The 7,361-nt window shown below is 39.2% G+C and overlaps 1 long non-coding RNA gene across 1 annotated transcript; it reads left to right on the top strand.

Annotated features, from left to right (window-relative positions):
- The first annotated feature begins 287 nt into the window (after positions 1–287).
- LOC139354911 (uncharacterized) lies at positions 288–1,519 on the top strand. Its single transcript, XR_011605734.1, has 2 exons — positions 288–385; positions 476–1,519. It is a non-coding gene; the product is annotated as an uncharacterized lncRNA (long non-coding RNA).
- The last annotated feature ends 5,842 nt before the right edge of the window (positions 1,520–7,361 follow it).

Genomic DNA, 7,361 nt, shown 5'->3' with positions numbered 1-7,361 from the left:
AGGATTATTTCCGTCCAACAGTCTGTCTGTCCGTATGAACGCTGTGATCTCGGAAACTATAAAAGTTTTAATACTGGAATAGGTATTCAGATTCTAGAGATTGCTGCGCAGCGCATGAGTATGGCTTAAAAAAGCCAACAAGCCGCCCAAAGCGGCCTAAATGCTAGAATAAATATTTTATCTGATGGTTTCGTCAATTCCTATCCTTCCATACGCCCATAACGCCAAAAACTATCTGACGCCCACACGACCAAATGTTGTGATCGTAGGTGGCGCCTCTCAATGTCTAAAAATGTCACTTGGCACCTTTAACTGAGTAACGGGGATCTAATAGTAGAGACACTCGACTACAGCTTTTTTCCTTGTTTTGTATAAACCAAAATGTGTATAAAAACATTTACTTTAGTATACCATTTCCAAGCATTCATATTTTATGTTGTTGTTTGATTCGTGTACTTATTTTCTATCGTTCTAGCTGGCCACGGAACGGAACTGAAGAAATCGAAAATGCACTTTACGAGATGGGACATGCCCAGCCTTTGCTTAATCAGCGTTATCCCAAGAGATCACCGTCCGCTGAACTATACGCGGACTATACGGTGGACTGCGCTTTTATACATTTGATATTCCCAGCTGCACCTCACGGTCTGAAATGTTTTCTGGAATGTACGTTGGCGGAGGTCAAGAGCCCACTTCGACATCCTTGCCTTTATCCAGCAATCTGGATGTGGGTCACTATGTACATGCTAACAAAAATACCTGCTCAAGCAACGGCATCTGCTATACCCCGTACAATTACAATTGGAATTGCGCTTCTGGAGCAAATGCATTCAATGTGTCCTGCCAATCTCTCCTCTGCAGTTATATGCAGCCCCAGCGACGTCAGGCTGCAGCGGCCCCCTACCAGACTTGCCAACCGTATGTGCCGCTCTATCAGACAAGTTGTTCTACCCTGCAACAGACCACCTTTTTGTGAGCCGCTGCAATTCAAGACAATGCACTCGCTAAAAGCTCATTTGCTATACCCCCCACGAAATCCGCAGTGGCCGACCTCACCTTTACCAAAGGCATAATCAATTTGAATACGCCCTTAATAGTGTTGCCCATGTCCAGTCCAATAACAACAGCGTTAGCCCCTGGAAATATAAACAGTGGAAAAGGTAGAGATATTGAAGAACTGGCCAAGTTGAAGGAGGCCAGCGACGCGGTAACTTTGCAAATCACCAATCTGGACTACTCGCTGGACGAATCCAGTCTCCGCAGCTTCCTAATGAATCAACTCAAGCCAATAACCCCGGTTGTGTCACTAGTCTTCGAGGGAATCTCATATGCCAAAGTCACTGTACCAGACCTTTATGTGAGAGTCCACAAATCTTATGTAAAGTAGTAAAAGCCGACGCACAGAGGCGCCTTTGACCTAAAAACCTTCGATAAATTGATGTAGGCCATCGTGCGACACGAAATTTATCTAGTATTTCAAATGTGTAACCCTTATAGATGTCCATTTTTATACCCGTTACTCGTAGAGCAAAAGGGTATACTAGATTCGTCGAAAAGTATGTAACAGGGAGAAGGAAGCGTTTCCGACCCCATAAAGTATATATACTCTTGATCAGGATCACTAGCCGAGTCGATCTAGCCATGTCCGTCTGTCCGTCCGTCCGGATGAACGCTGAGATCTCGGAAACTATAAGAGCTAGGCTATTGAGATTTGGCGTGCAGATTCCTGAGCTTCTTACGCAGCTTGTTTGTTTCAGCAGCTCTTACAGTTTTAATGTTAGAATAAAATTTTTTATCTGAAATGTATTGTTCTCATCAATAACTATCGATTGCATATCTCCATTTTCTTGGTCCCTTTAGCTGAGTAACGGGTATCTGATAGTCGAGTGACTCGACTATAGCGTTCTTGTTTTTAAATATTTCCATTCAAAGTCAAAATTAAATTTTTTCATTGTGCCCACTTTATCCAAATAGTTTAGCTTCTTGCCTTATAGGCAATTGAATATGCCTTTGTAGGCATTTTATGTTGCACTGTGCCTAATAAGAACATTTTAAAAAAGTGTATTTATATTATATTAAAATTACGGAAATTTCTCTCGTAAGAAACTTAGAAAAAACAACGCCAACTTATTCTCCCGGTCCTGATGGACTCCCCGGGTGTGTGCTTAAGTTTTGTGCGTCAACCATATGTAAACCGATTCTTAAACTTTTTAATTTGTCTATTTCATCGTCAGTTTTTCCTACTATCTGGAAGGACTCTTTTATCATTCCACTTCACTTCTGTCAGCAAGCCCATGAGTGTTCTTGGGTTTATAAAGCGTTGGTCAAAAGAATTTGATGACCCTTATACAACCAAATTATTATTTACCTCCCTTGTCCGTCCTATTTTCGAATATTGTTCTTCGGTTTGGAGTCCACAATATCAAGTGCATATTGACCGTATTAAGTCGGTACAAAAAAAATTTCTTCTTTTTGCCCTTCGTAGTTTGAACTGGGATCAAAACACAAGGCTACCTCCCTATCAGAGTAGATTACTGTTGCTTAATTTACCTACCCTTGCAAATCGTAGAACAATGCTTGGTACTATTTTTATGCAAAATCTTATAAAAGGTGATATTGATTCTGTAGAACTTGTAAACCGCCTAACTTTCAATGTTCCTGTTAGACTAACACGAAATTATTATCCCCTAAATTTGCCACGATGTACATCTACTTTTTGTCTGCACGAGCCCTTTCGCGAAATATGTAATAATTATAACAACCTTTATCATTTAATTTGCACTTCAACATCTATCCCGGTATTAAAAACTAATATTTTAACTCATTTGCTTCATTCTTAGATGCTTCTTTTATTTTCATTTGTGTCCCGTCTCTATTTGTTTTTTGTATCTTCCTCGCGAACTCGTATTTTTTGCCCAAATTGATAAACGGGCCCCGCGCGTAACAAGCACGTGCTTGGTGTCGTTGGGCCACTTGTTTGTACTGCTCGTAGTGCATCAACGTCCATCATTATTATAGTTGAGTGAACAAGATTCTCAGGCCGCGTTAGTTGTTCTGAACTCGTAAAAGTGATCATTTTTGTTGCCAAATAACTTTCAAACGTGACTTCTTATGACAGTGTCGAAGTACTCGACTATAGCGTTATTCCTTGTTTAAAAGTGGAGTGATAAAAGATACCTTTCATATTTCAGAAGAATAAGAACAAAAAAGGGACATCTAGAAAAGTTTTGACAATAATTTACACAAAGCATCTGTTCGTTGGCCATATTGGGAGCAATACCACAAGCATACTATGCAAACGTTTTAAATACTCAAAATTTACTGACCTCCTTTAAAGTGCAACTCATTTCTTTATTCATTACTATGAACTTCCCTGTTATCCACGTAACTGGCTACTACTAGTAGTGAATCACGTATCTATTTATGAATAAATCAGTTATCAATGCAGCTTACAGATCCGCGATTATACTTCCTACCTCCAGGGGCTCGTAATACTACACAATCTCAACTAGCAGCTAACCTTTAGTTCTCTAGTAGTAGTTACTCCCGTTACGTTATCGCGATGAGATCATCGTTTTGTCATTAAAGGGTACCCGTACCAGCGACAAGTCCTCATTATCCCCTTGTCCTGCGGTGAAACCCAGAGGTGTTTACATCGGGTTGGCACAAGCAAAACAACTTGGTACAAAAAACGTTACTGAGAAGTGAGACATATAAATAGGGGACTTAAAATACAGTTGGACTGAGAAATAAGGTAGCATCCTAGCTAATAAACGAGTAAATGGATTGAAACAATTTGGCTAATAAGTACGCAGTATTAGACTCATTATAAAGGTTATCGTACTTCGATTTCGATTTTTTTGGCCTGCAGAGTATTTAGAGTATTTCAGGGAAAAATTCTACGAAGGGGGCTTTTAATAACCTTATTGGAGCTTATGGCAAGGGGGAAATTTGCTTTATTTGCTTATAACTTTTTAATGGATGGTCTGATCTCTATTTTTTTGGCAAAAACAGTATTTACAGTGTTTCAGGAAAAAAGTCTACGAGAGGACCAAGGGGGCTTATAATAACCTTACATTAATGGAGCTAGTAGTGTGGAAACGCGAATTCTGGGACAATTAGCATATTAATGGACCCCACCACCCACTCATTAACGTATGCTGGTTCTGGGAAAATTAACATAATCCGATAAATTAACTGATTTTAATGGGATTTGAAGTCATAAAATGTCGCGATCGTGTCTATAAAGAGTAAAATTAATTGACATTAATTTATTAAATGTGCAATAAATAGTCAGGTGAGAAAGGTGCACGTGAGAAAGGTCGCACAACCATAGTATCCAAAGCTTCTTATCTTAGAGGAACATATCCGATCATGTTGGGGAAAGGTGTGATCACGTACCCTTTTGCCTCATTATCACAGGTGTTGCTGTGCACGTTTGAAATGTCGCACACCTAAAGTATTCAAAGATGGTTATCTTAGAAGAACATGTCCGATCATGTTGGGGAATAATGTTTCCTATGATTGTAAAACTAATTTAGAAATCAAAAGAACGCCAATAAAATAAATCAAGTTAATGATTCTCAGATGTGGAATATTTTCAAATACACATTTTTGTTTCCGCCCCAGAACGTTTAACTGGTAAATTGTCTAAGATTCTCTCCTTTCCCCAAATGGGTCATAAACATGTCATAAAAGGGACTCAAGCAAAAGTTACCCGAGCTCTAATACGTTCCCATAATAGGGGTTGAAATCACGAGCCCGCAACAACTCGCAAATAGCCGACATATCTCAGTCAAGGAAATATTTTCCATTCTCCGTACCTGTCATTTTAACTCGAATTAAAAAGTCAGAAGTTTATTTAAAGCATAATAATACATTAATTCATTTATTTTGGTATTGCGAACATTTTTGTTATTTAAAGAAATTAATTTTCTGCTTTGATTACGGCGATTTGCATAGAAGAAGCAGGCGCACGTTTCCAACGTCATTTCTGGATTACAAAATGGAAAGTGTTCACCATAACTCGTAGTTTTGAGATCATGTCCACCTCGATTCATGAACATAGTTTTTGTGTTAAGAAGGTATTGAAAATGCTGACCAATTATCTTCCCTTAAAATGTTCAACAAATCGGTAAATTTTCTCATGAAATTTTATTTTGTTATTTTTATTTTCTTGTAGGTCTTTACACATCTAGTCTCAACTTTAAAATGATGTATAACAATTAGTTTATTGATTTGGAGCTACTTTTAAAAAATGTCAAAATAATGTATGCATTATTAATGTATGCATTTAAATCTGTTTAATGACGGACAGCCCATTTCCTCTGTATTAATGAGCTGATGACTCCCAAAAATCGTCTGTAGAAATCTTTTATTTTCCACACCTTTACAAATAAATTGTTCTTCGCCTGTAATTGTCCTTAGATACTTTCGAGTTTGTGAAAAACGGTTTTCTCCATCGTTCCAAAAAATGTTGTGATGTGTATTGGTTAACAAAATTGCAGTCTTTCGAGATTTTTTAATTAGCAAAGTAAAATCATATGGTGGTTTTATTAAAAAACAAGGAAGAACGCTATAGTCGAGTACCTCGACTATCAGATACCCGTTACTCAGCTAAAAAGAGGTATGCAAGCAGCAAAGCGAGATTAAAATGCGCCACCTACCGGCGGTATACAGATTTAAGCGATATGGGCGTTAGAGTGGGCGTGGCAAATTTTGTTTTGGATCAATCGATAGGTATTGACGACACCAATACATTTCAGTTAAACTTTTTAATCTAGCATGCAAATTGTGGGCGTCACAGGTTTTCACGGTTTGTGGGCGTTTTAGTGGGCGTGGCAAACTTTTTTTTAGGTCAATCGATAGGTATTGATGAGAACAAAACATTTCAGTTAAAATTTTCTATCTAGCATCAAAACTGTAGGAGTTACAGTTTTGGGCGGTTTGTGGGCGTTAGAGTGGGCGTGGCAGTCTACTGAAACAAACTTGCGCTGCGTAAGAAGCTCAGGAATCTGTACGCCAAATCTCAATAGCCTAGCTCTCATAGTTTCCGAGATCTCAGCGTTTATCCGGACAGACAGACGGACAGACGGACAGACGGACATGGCTAGATCGACTCGGCTAGTGATCCTGATCAAGAATATATATACTTTATGGGGTCGGAAACGCTTCCTTCTGCCTGTTACATACTTTCCGACGAATCTAGTATACCCTTTTACTCTACGAGTAACGGGTATAAAAATAATATACATTATTTCGACAGTTTTAGAAATCTTCAGCCACCTAGAGAAGTTGTGAAATACTTGGGACATAGAATACAATACAACTACGATAGAGTTCAAGACTTTGATACATACAACTGTGGACATCTGTGCCTCACTTTTCTACTTTCTTTCGTAGAAAATATGGAGTCAAAACCGGTATAATTAAATGGTTAATTTACATTTGGGGGGTTGAAAATCAATGTATGGGTACGTGTATGTGTGAACTCTGTACAGTATAAAAAGTGGACCTGCACGCGTTCAAATTCACAGTCTAAGTTTCTACTTCACATCGAACGTCATCTAGAGGACAAGAATTTTTGATCATTCTTAACAAAAAAAACCTATAACTGCTCATAACAGCTCAAAACAGCTGGTGACCAGCTTATAACAACTAGTAAACAACTAGTTAACAGCTACTAAACAGATAATATCCATCTAATAACAGCTATTAACCAGCTAAAACAAGTAGTAAGCAACTACAAAACAAGTACTGAACAACTGCTAGGTTAGGTTAGGTTAGGTTAGGGCGGCTGTCGGACTATAGTCCGACACACTTAGACCTCTATGGGTCCGTTGTGATACAGCATGATCTCGTTTCTTCCTTCTCTAGGGTCCCGTTTCTAGTAGTTTCAGCCTGTATTAAGCTGATCAGCATGTCTTCCACCCGGAAGATTTAATAAAGGCACTTATGCTTTTGAGATTAATCTCCGATATTTCGGTAAGATCGTCGATGAAGGGGCTTCCTAAGTGTTTCAGTCTGAGTCTGCATAGGGCTGGGCAGAAGCAGAGAAGGTGTTCTACCGTTTCCACTTCTTCCTCATCCCTACAGCTTCTGCAGAAATCATTTTGCGGGGCTTTTAATCTGCCGGCATGCGCGCCAACAAGGCAGTGGCCTGTAAGAGCTCGGATCAGCATGCCACACTCTGTGCGGCTGAGCTTGAGTAACTCCGAGGTTTTTTTTGTTGTTTATCACAGGCCATGTCTGGTGAGAGATGCGACACTGTGGTGCGTTTTGCCAATGGGTGTTGGCTAGTGTGTTGAAGTGATTTTTTATGTTTAGCTTGCAAGTAGCCATGGGCATACCGACATTTTCCT

The sequence above is a fragment of the Drosophila suzukii genome, unplaced genomic scaffold (assembly GCF_043229965.1).
Source record: "Drosophila suzukii unplaced genomic scaffold, CBGP_Dsuzu_IsoJpt1.0 scf_4, whole genome shotgun sequence".
Classification (NCBI taxonomy): Eukaryota; Metazoa; Arthropoda; class Insecta; order Diptera; family Drosophilidae; genus Drosophila; species Drosophila suzukii.
This window is presented reverse-complemented; position numbering and strand designations above follow the sequence as displayed.